Genomic DNA, 12,673 nt, shown 5'->3' with positions numbered 1-12,673 from the left:
TCCGGAGCCTGTGCTCCGCAACGGGAGAGGCCACAACAGTGAGAGGCCCGCATACCGCAAGAAAAAAAAAAAAAAGAAGGTTCTGCTGTTAAAATGAAGTATGAAAACCACTGGAAAAGATTATCTTAAAGGGCCCTTCCAGCACTAACCCTGTATGAATCACAGAAGAGATGGGGCATGACTATAAAAAGAAAGACTTTGCTTTACCAAACTTATCAGCAGAAGGGGCGAAAACAGGAAACTAACATTCACTGAGCATTTACTATGTACCTAGGGTGTTGCACATATTACTATCGAATCCAAACAGCAAACCTATTCAGGTAGATACTGTATTATCCTCATTTTATAGGCAAGAAGACTCAGATTAGAGCAGTTAAATAACTTTCCCAAAGGTATGCTGCTAAGAAAGTGGCAGAGAAAGGATTTAAAGCCAGGGAGTGTAATGCCAAAGGGCAAACGCCTCCGTAAGGCACCTCAGAGCTCACACGTTCAGGGGAAGGCTGAAAACAGACACACCTATGCCAACCAGGTTGTCACAGCCATTTTTGGAACAAACACTTACTTTAGAACCATCTCAAAAATTGGAAGCACTTTCTTCTGAATGTCGTCAATTTTGGCAAATCCTTGCTGTCAGAGGTTGGTGATTTTTGAAAACAGCCGACAGTTGACTGGGAGTCAGGTCTTGTGAAAAAGTACCTGATGAAACTCGACAATGCCAAGCTGGTCAACAGTGTGGTGTGACTAAGGAGTGAGGCAGTGTATGAGTCAGCTCTGAAGTAGGGTCCCGAAAACAACTATACACAGTGTTGGAAAGCACATCTGGGCGCCCAAGGTGATTATTTTGAAAGACAGAACTCTTGCTGTGTAAACTCTCGTGTGCGCTTTCCGGTTGTTTTTTTTTTTTTAAAGCTTTCAGCAGCATGCCATGAAGGAACAAAACAACCCAGAGACCCTCTTTCATTTCTCCGCTCTGCCTCTCAGCCACTGAATAGACACGGTCAAGTCCCTTAACATCTCTGAACATCAGTTTTCTATAAAACAGAGACAGTAAAACCCAATGTGAAAGGCTGTTTTGGGAACGATAAAAGAAAAAAATGCATAAAGCAGTTAGTATCATTCCTGAACCCAAATGGGCACTCCAAAAAGGGCAACTATGGTTGTTTTGAACCATGGATTAAATATTGTCTGCAGATTGGGGAGTTTGAGATGGTTTCGTTCAAACCAGATATGTTTTCGAGTTTTTCCCCAACTGCACTGAGTAGTGTATTCTCACACGGCATGGCACATTGAGGCACGGACAGTAAGAAAGGAGGGCAGTTCGAAAACTAATCAGGCTCCTCGAAAACATTTCTTGCAACTGCAATCCACCACTACAGTATTTAACTCATTCGGCCTGCTAATAAACACTCTTCTAGTATCTTGGAAAGCCATGGTTTAGAGAGAAATTTTCTGACCCCAATAATTGCATGTCTTTCACAGCAACTCTTTCCAAAAAAGCTACAAAGTTTGTATGTTGCTGAGAAAGCAGGTGAACCAGGAAAGAAATGTAAAACTTTGTGCATAAAGCTTGTTTCCCATGACATGGGAGGTCTGCTTTTGAAAGCAAGCAAAGTGTTCACTTATTAAGAAAAACCAGTTCTTTGGGCTCCTGCTAAGTGTTTTGGGGGCTCAGCAATTATCCAAAACTCCGATTACAGTTGAAACCTCCCTCCCACCCCCTCCACCAGCTCCCTGAAAACAGGAAATCTGACCGTGCCTGCATATGATGCCTCCATCCTCACAACCTTGCTGCGAGTTGGGCCGAATATTATGGGAAAGGAGACTCAAAAGAGAAAAGCTGAAGGCAGGTGCAGGAACAAGACGCCCGCTCCTCGGAGAGGGCCTTAGGTAAGTAGCTACAAGAGTTGTACGTGCCAATCAAAAACGGGCAAGGGTCAAGCTCCCTTTTGTGCACAAACAAAGACTAATTGCATGTTCATAGCTGTAGAGTCTGCGGGCACTAATTCGAGAGAGGAACTATAAAAACCTTGGACTCCCGCCTCCCGACAGCAGCCAAGGCAAAGCAGAGGGCTCCAGGAGCCCAGTGGCTGTCAAGCAGCTGGGCCTCTCCCTGCCTTCTCCACAGCAACCGGGGGCTCCCACGTGGCTGCCATTTCAGAAATGAAAATAAGCCATTTTGTGGAAACTGAAAGGATAGCTGTGTTGTACATAACGTGAAGCCAATGAGCAGCAATGGAAAGGCTCCGAGCCACTTAGCTTCCTTTGAAGCACAATGACCAATACTGTTGGCCTTGCTTTTTCATTGAATTGACCAAATTAGCTGGCTCTTTTGACATCTTGTAGACATGACTGGTCAGTGCAAGTTGTCCTTTTCTTACGTTCGAAAACAAAGATCTGTTAAGGTGGTTTGGTCCTGTAAGGAACCATTTTGAATCAAGTTACTACTAAGCCAAGCAACTGGAGCAGCCAGCTTTTGAATTTATTATTAATAGTAGCTTACATTCATAGAACACTGTCGCGTTGCCCAAACACTGTCATTCATTCAGTCTCTAAACACTGATGGGTACTCCTGCTGCAAGCAAGGCGCTGTGCTTGGCTCTCCGGAGAAAATAAACACGTGAGTCAAATAGGAGCCCTGCTCATTAAGCAGGGTGGACCTGATTGAGCCCATTCCGCAACCAAAGAGATTCAGAACCAAAGCTGGGAAGAGACTTGCCCGGATCACAAATCCTTTCAGTGACAAAGCCAGGAGAGAATAGAGGCCCTCAGGCCCCTGCTCAGCGCGGAGCCCACTGCACCACCCTGCCTTTCCATCGGTGGGTATAAGGAGCCCCCCAGCTGAGGGCGGTGAGTGTGTAGAGTCCAGGGGTCTTCAAGCCTGTACTCGTTCTCAGTTAAAAACAAAACAAACCTCTCTTTCGCTGAACTCCCCCATACATAAAGCAGATGAAAGTGGAGTTGCTCTGGGGGAAGTGGGGACAGGGACACTGGTGTAGTAGAGCCCAGCTCTTCCACCGACAAGCTGTGTGACCTTGACAATCAATCTCTAGGCCTTAGTTTCCCCATCGACACAAGGAGGGAGTTGGGCTCACTAAAATATGTGAGTCCTAAAGACCCAGGGGGAACTTGTTACAACTTATGAATTATCACCTTGTTATGAATTATCATTCCCAGGGGAGAAGGCCTAAGAGTCTGCATAGTAGCAAGCTCCCCAGAAGACTCTGCTTCACAGACAAGATCAGAAGCCCTGCATGAGATAACTTCCAGTGTCTGGGCTGGCCTATGAGAGCCCACACACAAGAAAATGCCATGTAAATCCTGGGATAGAACTCAAATGAGAAGGAGCCTGAAGAAGCTGCTTCTTTGTTTATTCATTCACGCATTCCACAAACATCCTGAACCTTGCTCTCTTTGCTGATTTCTGCACGGGGTACCAGAAACACAAATGCGACTAGTATAGAGTACTTGTCCTGCGAGAATCTCAAAGTTCATTAGTAGAGACAGGTGTGTAAAGAGATCAGCACAATGCAAGTGGTAGTTGCTTTAACAAGGAGAGGACAAGTGCTTTGGGAACACAGGGGAGAGAACCTGTAAGTACACACAGGCAGGGCTACATCTACAGGCTAAATCACGAAGTAGTGAGGAAGAAGAGGCTATCCACCGTGATAAGCAATAGCCAAGAGGCTGAACTTTATTCTGCAAGTAATGGTGGGCCGTTGAAGGGTTTTAGGCAAGAGAACAACATGATCCAACAGGTTTGGAAAAGATGTTCTGTCTGCTGGGTGGAGAATGGGATGGAAGGAGCCAGAGCAAACAGGAAGACCAGCAAAGAGAAAGATGCCAGTAGAATACACGAGACCACTGGGCCTGAACTCGAGCATCGCTGGTTGACCGCTGTATATCCTAGAGCAGCGCAGGGCACATGGAAGTGCTGGATAAATGAAATTATGTCAGGCACTGTTCCAAGCATCTTATGTATTGTCCTCCTTAATTCCTTTAACAACCCTACAAGGTAGGTACCATTATTATCATAACGCTTCTTATTTTACAGTTGAAGAAACTCCGGCGCGGAGAAGCTAAGAAACTTGTCCAAGTCACACGGTAACAAATTAGTACAGGTGGGATTTGAACCCAGGTAACCTGACTCCAAAAGCCACGCTCTTACTCTCTACTCGGCTGACTCTCTAATAAGTTCTGGGCAATTCACGTGGGAGGGAGGGAGGAAGAACGGAGGAAGGGGTGGATGGGTGCGAGGGCAGCAGGATAAGCAGCTGCTGGATACAGAGGGGGATGGAGAAGAAAGAGTCAAGGATGGCACCGAGTTTTCTTGCGTAGATAGCTGGGTATACATTGGGTGAGTACGTCCATGCATTTTCTTGATGAGGTAGAAGCCAAGAAGGCTCAATGCTATAATCCCGGGCCCTGGGAATTTGACGACAGGGCAGTGAAGGTGTAAAGTAAGGCAGTGCAGAGAATGTGAAAGGGTGGTGTTGCCCTCAGGTTTTTGCTCTAGCAGTGCCCAGTTGTCAGGGATGGAGGGAGGGCAGGGCAAGAGATGATGGCAACAGTATTACAAAACTTACTCTGGTTTCAGGCTTCTGAAAATGAGCTCAAGTAAGAACTGTGCTAGAAACACATATGGGGTGGGGGCCGGAGAGAAAGTATAATGGTATATGCTACTTCCTTAAAGCTCCACCAACACTCTGCTCTCCCCCGCCAAGGCACTACTTAGGTGTTCTGGCGAGTTCCCTGGTGGTGCGTACCTAAGTGATTATGTTGCAAGTCATGGGCGAGTGGAGCAAAGTCTACCTGTTTACAAGTGAAGCAAATGCTAGTTTGCAACACTTGGCTTGGAAAGTCAGCTTTCCCACTGTTCCCAATCTTCAGACCTTGAGGTTAGCATGGACACTGATCTGTAGGCAGGGGCCGGGATTCGGCGCAGAGGAAGTCCAGCTTTAAGGCCACTTCTTAAAGTTTAGCAAGCATCAGAACCCGTGAAGGGCTGGTTAAAACACAGCATGCTTGGCCCCACTGCCAGGGGCTCTGATTCAATAGGTTTGGAGTGAGTCACATTTCTAACAAGTTCCTAGGTGATGCTGATGGTCCTGGGACCACTCTTTGAGAACCACTGACTAGAGCAACAGTAATTAAACTGTTTGCTCACAAGGCTCCTTCACATTCTGAGCAAATATTGATGATTTCAAAGGGGCTTTGTTACTGTGGGTTGGGTCTATTTGTACTACATTAGAAACTAAAATGGAAATTTAAAATACATTTATTGATTAATTCACTTAAAAGAACAATATCAGTTTTCTGTATATAACATTACATTTCCCCTTCTCTATACCCTACACTGCGCTCACCACCAAACATTTAGTTGATCTCCTCTCCCACTTCACCTTCCCCCTCCCTGCTCCACAACCCCTTCCCGTCCCGTGACCACTACTCTGTGTTCTGTACCTACATGTTTGTTTTTGTTTTGGTTTGACTCATTCATTTATTTTGTGTTGTTTGTTTGGTTTTTATATTCCACATAGGAGTGAAATCATATGGTATTTGTCTTTCTCTGTCTGACTTATTTCACTTAGCAAAATACCCTCTAAGTCCATCCATATTGTCACAAATGGCAAGATTTCATCTTTTTATGACTGAGTAGTATTCCGTTGTGTGTGTGTGTGTGTGTGTGTGTGTGTGTGTGTGTGTGTATCACATCTTCCTTATCCAGTCATCTGTTGATGAGCCCTTAGGTTGTTTCCATATCTTGGCTATTGTAAGTATGCCACAATGAACATAGTGGTGCATATATCTTTTTGAATTAGTGTTTTCATATCCTTTGGATAAATACCCAGAGGTGGGATATCTGGCTCACATGGTAGTTCTAAATTTTCTGAGGAACCTCCATACTGTTCTCCACAGTGGCTGCACCAGTTTACATTCCCACCAACAGTGGACGAGGGTTCCCTTTTCTCCACATCCTCACCAGCATTTGTTATTTGTGTTCTTTTTGATGATAGCCATTCTAGCAGGTGTGAGGTGGTATCTCATTGTGGTTTTGGTTTGCATTTACATGATGATTAGTGGTGTTGAGCACCCTTTCATGTGCCTGTTGGCCATTTGTATTTCTTCTCTGGAAAAATGTCTATTCAGCTCCTCTGCCCATTTTTTAATTGAGTTATTTTCTGTTGTTGCTAAGTTGTATGAGTTCTTTGTATATTTTGGATATTAACCCCTTATTGGGTATATGACTTGCAAGTATTTTCTCCCATTCTGTAGGTTGCCTTTTTTTTTTATTGTTTCTGTTTCTTCACAGAAGCTTTTTAGTTTGATGTCCTCCCACTTGTTGATTTTTGCTTTTGTTGCTTGCACTTTTGGTGTCATATCCCAAAAATCACTGCCAAGACCAATGTCAAGGAGGTTTTCCTCTATGTTTTCTTCTAAGAGTTTTATAGTTTCAGGTCTTACATTTAAGTCGTCTTTAATCCATTTTGAGTTAATTTTTGTGAGTGGTGTAAGATAGAGGTCCAATTTCATTCTTTTGCATATTAACATCTAGCTTTTCCAGCATCATTTATTAAAGAGACTATCCTTTCCCCATTGAGTATTCTTGGCTCCCTTGAAAATATTAGTTGACCGTTTACGTGTGGGTTTATTTCTGGCTCTCTATTCTGTTCCATTGGTCTATGTGTCTGTTTTTATGCCAGTACCATACTGTTTTGATTACTACAGCTCTGTAATATAGTTTGAAATCAGGACGTGTGATGCCTCCAGCTTTGTTTCTCTCTCTCAGGAATGCCTTGGGTATTCAGGGTCTCTTGTGGTCCATATAAATTGTAGGATTGTTTTTTTCTAATTTCTGTGAAAAAATGTCATTAGAATTTTAATAGTGATTGTATTGAATCTATAGATGGCTTTGGCTAAGTGTGGAATTTTAACAGTATTAATTCTTCCTATCCATGAACACAGGATATCTTTTCATTTATTTATGTTTTCTTCAACTTCTTTCATCAATATCTTGTAATGTTTAGTGTACAGACCTTTCACCTCCTTGGTTAAATTTATCCCTAAGTATTTTACTATTATTGATGCTATTGTTTATGGGAGTATTTTCTTTATTTCTTTTTCAGAATAGCTTGTTGTTATACTTGCTTCTGGTTTCAATCTGTTGCAAAATGTTGTTATCATTCTATGTATATAAAGAAAATCCAGTCTCACACAAATGTATGTTTTGGAAAAAGAAGCAGCATTTTACTTGTCTTTTGAGATAACTGTGGATAGTCTTCTTTGATATTAAGCCAAAACTCAGCAGGTGATAGTTTCTTTTTGTAATTTAATTTAATTTTTTATTTTTTTATTGTAGTATAGTTGATTTACAATGTTGTGTTAATTCCTGCTGTACAGCAAGCAAGTGATAGTTTCTTAAAGGTGATCTGCAATGTGGAGTTTGGAACAATATCAATGAACTTTACATACTCTGTTACACCAAAGTCCATTGATCTATCTTGTGTTTTGCATTGATCTTTGACTCATGCATGATGTCAAAATATCATGCATTGATCACTTCAAAAATACTCATTTCTGAGTTGTGAAGATCATTCAAATATTTACACTTTTAATTATACAACATTCAAAAAATCACATTTGTTAGTATCATCACAAAACTCTTTAACTACTGGGAAACTGCCAAGCTCACAGCAGTGGACACAAGTTTTCTAAAATTCTAATTTTGTTTGCAAGCTCAAATTCCACCATTGGTGACAAATACGGTCAGCTGTTTTCCTTGTAGTGACAGGCTTACTTTGTTCATTTTTGAGAAAATATCTGTGAAATACCCAAGTCTGAATAACCATAATTTTTTCATCAGTTGTCTTTTTAAGTAAAAAAGTGGTCTTCCATTTTTAAAAGGGTGGCTAGTTCAGCATGCAATTCAAACAATCACACAAGTGCTTTTCCTCAAGACAACCAATGGACTTAAGTGTGTGGCAGAAGTGATTTATGTATACAAGTACTTAAGAGTCAAGATTTAATAAAATTAATGTTTATTTTTTAACTTCTTCTTCAAGGACATTCTTAAGTGAAACTGGCTTTTGTGTGTGTGTGTGAGTGCTTGGCGGTGAAGTGTACAGTGACTGCTAGTACAGCTTGGTGCCACTGCCTTGATCCATGCTAACATGCCAGAAATTTTATCCACCACTGCTTCTGCACCTTCCGTGCAAATGTCAACACAGTGAAAAAGGCATGTAATGTCTTAGTGTTATTAGAAAAATAGTTTTGGCCTCACAAACTCCCTTGAAGGGTCTTGGAAGCCATGGACCATGTTGGCAGAACCACTGGTCAAGAGCATCCTGCATCCAAAGTTTTATCTCATTCACTCACTCACTCAAAAACAATCATTAAATACCTGCTGTGTTCCAGCACACACGTCCCCCACATACACAGCTTAGGTATATTTTCTAACATTACAATCTGCTATCCAGATCACGTTGAGGGGCTAAACTGAAAACACAACTCCTCCAAACTTGTAAGGTGGGGTCCACTTAGGAGATCACAAGGGATGGTATTTCCCAGTGCAGCCTTCTTTGTCCAGACCCAATATAGTCTCATGCCATTTCACACTCACTCAAAGATATCATGCTACTACCTAGGTACACTGTATAAGCATTAGCAAGTCAGCCTATAAGGACAAACGTCCCTAGAGCCATCCACAATTACAGATTTAATGACTTCTGGGAAGGTGAGTGGAATAAGCCACAACTCTAACATTCCGCTCTGCCTTGCTTTATTTGATAAAGTAAGTCTATATACTTTGTATATATTTATTTATTTACATATTTATATATACGATATATAGACTAGTATGTACTTTATATATGCCATATAGACTATCCATATATAGTATTAAATCATCAAAAAAATGTAATATTTTTATAGCAATTACAGATGTCAGTCACCACACAGTATTAACATTTTTCTTTGAAAATAGTACACAGTAAGTACTACATAACTGTTGTAAAATAAAATACCTATGTTTCAGGCACTAATCTAAGGACAAAGCTCAGTTTAATCTCCGTCTTCTGAGGCAGATTTGGCGTAAAAGCTTATTCACTGTAATTAAGAATGAATAAGAAAATAAACAGCTGCAGCTGGATTTTTCAATTAGTGTGGTACAAGGCTTGAAACCTATAGAGTAGAAGTTGCAGCCAGTCTTCGCTCTAAGAAATACACCTACAAATTCCAGAGTCTTCTAAAAGGCTTGATGACGGGCCTTCTATGCTTGCTTCTGTTCTAAAATTTTTATTTCATTAGATTTTCCCCTTCCATCCTCCTTGCCTCCCTCTCCACCTGATGCAGCTTCACAAAGCCCCTCCAACTAGTTATATTACACTTATAGTAAATTACATTACTTTCAACGAAGGGTTGGTTTTTTTCTATTAGTGCAGATGTAAAGTGCATCTTGCACATTGTTAATACTCTCATTATTGATACCTAATGCTTCATTAAAATAAGTGGGAAACACTTAAGTACAAATCCAGGAAATTCTATTCTCTGGGGCAGTGTGCCAGGGTCCATTTGTTCCAGAGTGGGATAAATGCTGAAAGTTTCAAGGTATCATCAAAAGTTTATTTACATTCATTGTCGGCTTGCTTCCCACACAAATATATTCTGTGTTTAAAATGTATAGTCAAGCCAGGCCTTCTCACACTGTTTGCAGTAAAATGTGGCTTACCACATCTCTCTGAGGAACCCCTGACAAATAGGCTCTTGTTGTCCAACTTTCACTCTACTGAGGGTAATGATTCAGTGGTTCAGAAGGTTAATTCCTGGAGATAGTGTTGTCTTTGGCTTGAACAGATGTTGGTGGTGCTTTAATGTGGTTATCAAACTAGGCTGCCCTTCATTCTTTGCTCTTGGGAGCCCGGGGCTTTGTTCCACAAGACATTCCAGCCCCCGTCTATGGAGATCCAGCAGAGCTGAACATACCACAGCATTACTCCTGCCAGCACAGGCTCCTCTGGGGTCACTGTGGATACTGACAATATACAGCACTGAAACTGATAATAACAGACTTGATCTTTTAAAGGTCTGTAAATATTTGTAAGTGCATAGAGATTTAGAATGTCTTTTGATGCCCCGATTGAAAACTCTGTAAAACTACTCACTCATTAGCTGTTCAAATACCTCAAGAGATCTATGGTCTGGCCTCTCAATGGTTTACTACATACCCTAATATCTTTTGGCCATATCAATCTCCAAAATGTCTTCAATAATTGCTTGTATAATTAGGATGTATAATTGGGATGTTCAAGCCCATCAAGTGGAATCAACATTGGGCAAGAGTTCAAATACCCAACATGTTCAATTTTGCTGGTGCTCATTTGTAATGATAAACCCACTGCCATCAGCCTAGGAGAGATCATTTTCACCAAAGCACAGATTCCTATTTTTCTGGCAAATTGCTATCAATACAACACCACTGAAATGGTGGCATCCCAATAGCACAGTGCTGTTTCAAAATCAAACTGTGGTGGCTGACAACTTATTATGTGTCCAAGCACTGCATAGGAAGAAATACAAGAATGTTCTGCTCTTACGGAATTTAGTCATGCTGAGGAGCTCAGAGTCACATCCAGAAACAATTCAAGAACAATCAGTACCAGGAGGAAGATGACTTAGTGCCATAATGAATGGTATAGTTCTGGACAACAAATGCCTCAGGATGCCAGGAAGGAGAGAAAGTGATGACAACAGTGACTGATATTGATGTTCAATACAACTTAATTGAGGTCTTCCTCTGAGCCGGACCCAAGTTAGGTACTGGGGATACAAAGATGAATAAGACAGAGTTGTCCTCAAGGAGCTTGCAGTGCAGTGGAGGAGACAGACCTGGAAACAGCTCATTTCAACATGACAGATAAGGGTTAAATAGAGGGCTGCACAAAATTCTGGGGAAGCCCAAAGCAAGGAGGACCAACCCAAGGAGGAAGTCGGGGGAATTCTCACAGAGAAGTATGCATCATGCAGGGCTTTGAAACTCAAGTAAGAGTTCTTCAGGGTAATGAGGGGAGGGAATGCCTGGCAGAGGTGGCTCAGTGGTGCGAAGCCTACTTAGGCTTCTTAGGAAAGCGAGAGACTTAGAGTAACTGGAAGTAGTTACTCTATGCATTTAAACAGACAAGGTAAATGAGGTTTGAAGAGATTAACTCTTGTGTCCTAAGGTCCCACAGCTGGGAAATGATAAAGAGAGGCCTCAAGTCCACATCCACCTGACTCGTCTGTGATGCTCTCAATCAGCATCCTGCCTTCGCAAAGATTTGGAAACAAGTACAACTCAATTCAGGGCATCCATAAAATCGTTCAGTGGTATAAATTGGTAATAAATTCACTTCCATATAAGATATAAACAACCTGAAAAATCCCAGAGCAAGGGAATCTACTTAAGATTTAGCATATTTAATTTCAGGAATGCTAACATCCAACATTTGCTGCTTTTTTTTTTTTTTTTTTTTTTTTGGCTGCGCCACGCGGCATATAAAAATCTTAGTTCCCCGACCAGGGATCAAACCCACATCCCTTGCAGTGGAAGGGCAGAGTCTTAACCACTGGACTGCCAGGGAATTCCCACTTTCAACATTTGTAACATCATTTTGGATACCTTTGGATATGGCCAAAGGAAAAGATAATATATACCTGAAAAGGAGAAGAAGGAAATGAGAAGAACTGAATCATTAACAATTTTTTTTTAAACTGTAAGGACCTGAGGAACACCCTGTATCAAGATGGGACCTCAGCAAACTAATCTGTCAAGCAAGCCTCCTCCTTTCTCCGAGCCTTGTTTTCCTCACTTGTAAATCGAGTAGGCTAAACTCATTGGAAACACACACACAAAAATTGTTATTAGACAGATGACACAAAACTGAGAAGAAACACTGAATGAGAGAATAACCTTCTCCAGGGAAAGGGCAGAAAGGGTCTTAGTTTTTCCTTCAAAAAGTGGAGAACTATATTCAATATCCTGTGATAAACCATAATGGAAAAAAGAATGTGTATATATATATATATATATATATATATATATAACTGAATCACTTTGCTGTACAGCAGAAACTAACACAAAATTGTAAATCAACTATACTTAAATAAAATATTTTTTTAACATCTTTATTGGAGTATAATTGCTTTACAATGGTGTGTTAGTTTCTGCTTTATAACAAAGTGAATCAGTTATACATATACATATGTTCCCATATCTCTTCCCTCTTGCTTCTCCCTCCCTCCCACCCTCCCTATCCCACCCCTCTAGGTGGTCACAAACCACCTAGGTGACCTCCCTGTGCTATGCAGCTGCTTCCCACTAGCTATCTATTTTACGTTTGGTAGTGTATATATGCCCATGCCACTCTCTCACTTTGTCACAGCTTAACCTTCCCCCTGCCCATATCCTCAAGTCCATGCTTTAGTAGGTCTGTGTCTTTATTCCCGTCTTACCCCTAGGTACTTCATGACCTTTTTTATTTTCTTAGATTCCATATATATGTGTTAGCATACGGTATTTGTTTTTCTCCTTCCGACTTACTTCACTCTGTATGACAGACTCTAGGTCCATCCACCTCACTACAAATAACTCAATTTCGTTTCTTTTTATGGCTGAGTAATATTCCATTGTATATATGTGCCA

Source organism: Physeter macrocephalus, chromosome 21 (genome assembly GCF_002837175.3).
Source record: "Physeter macrocephalus isolate SW-GA chromosome 21, ASM283717v5, whole genome shotgun sequence".
NCBI classification, from domain to species: Eukaryota; Metazoa; Chordata; class Mammalia; order Artiodactyla; family Physeteridae; genus Physeter; species Physeter macrocephalus.
The sequence above is the reverse complement of the archived record's forward strand: the minus strand, read 5'-3'. Positions refer to the sequence as shown.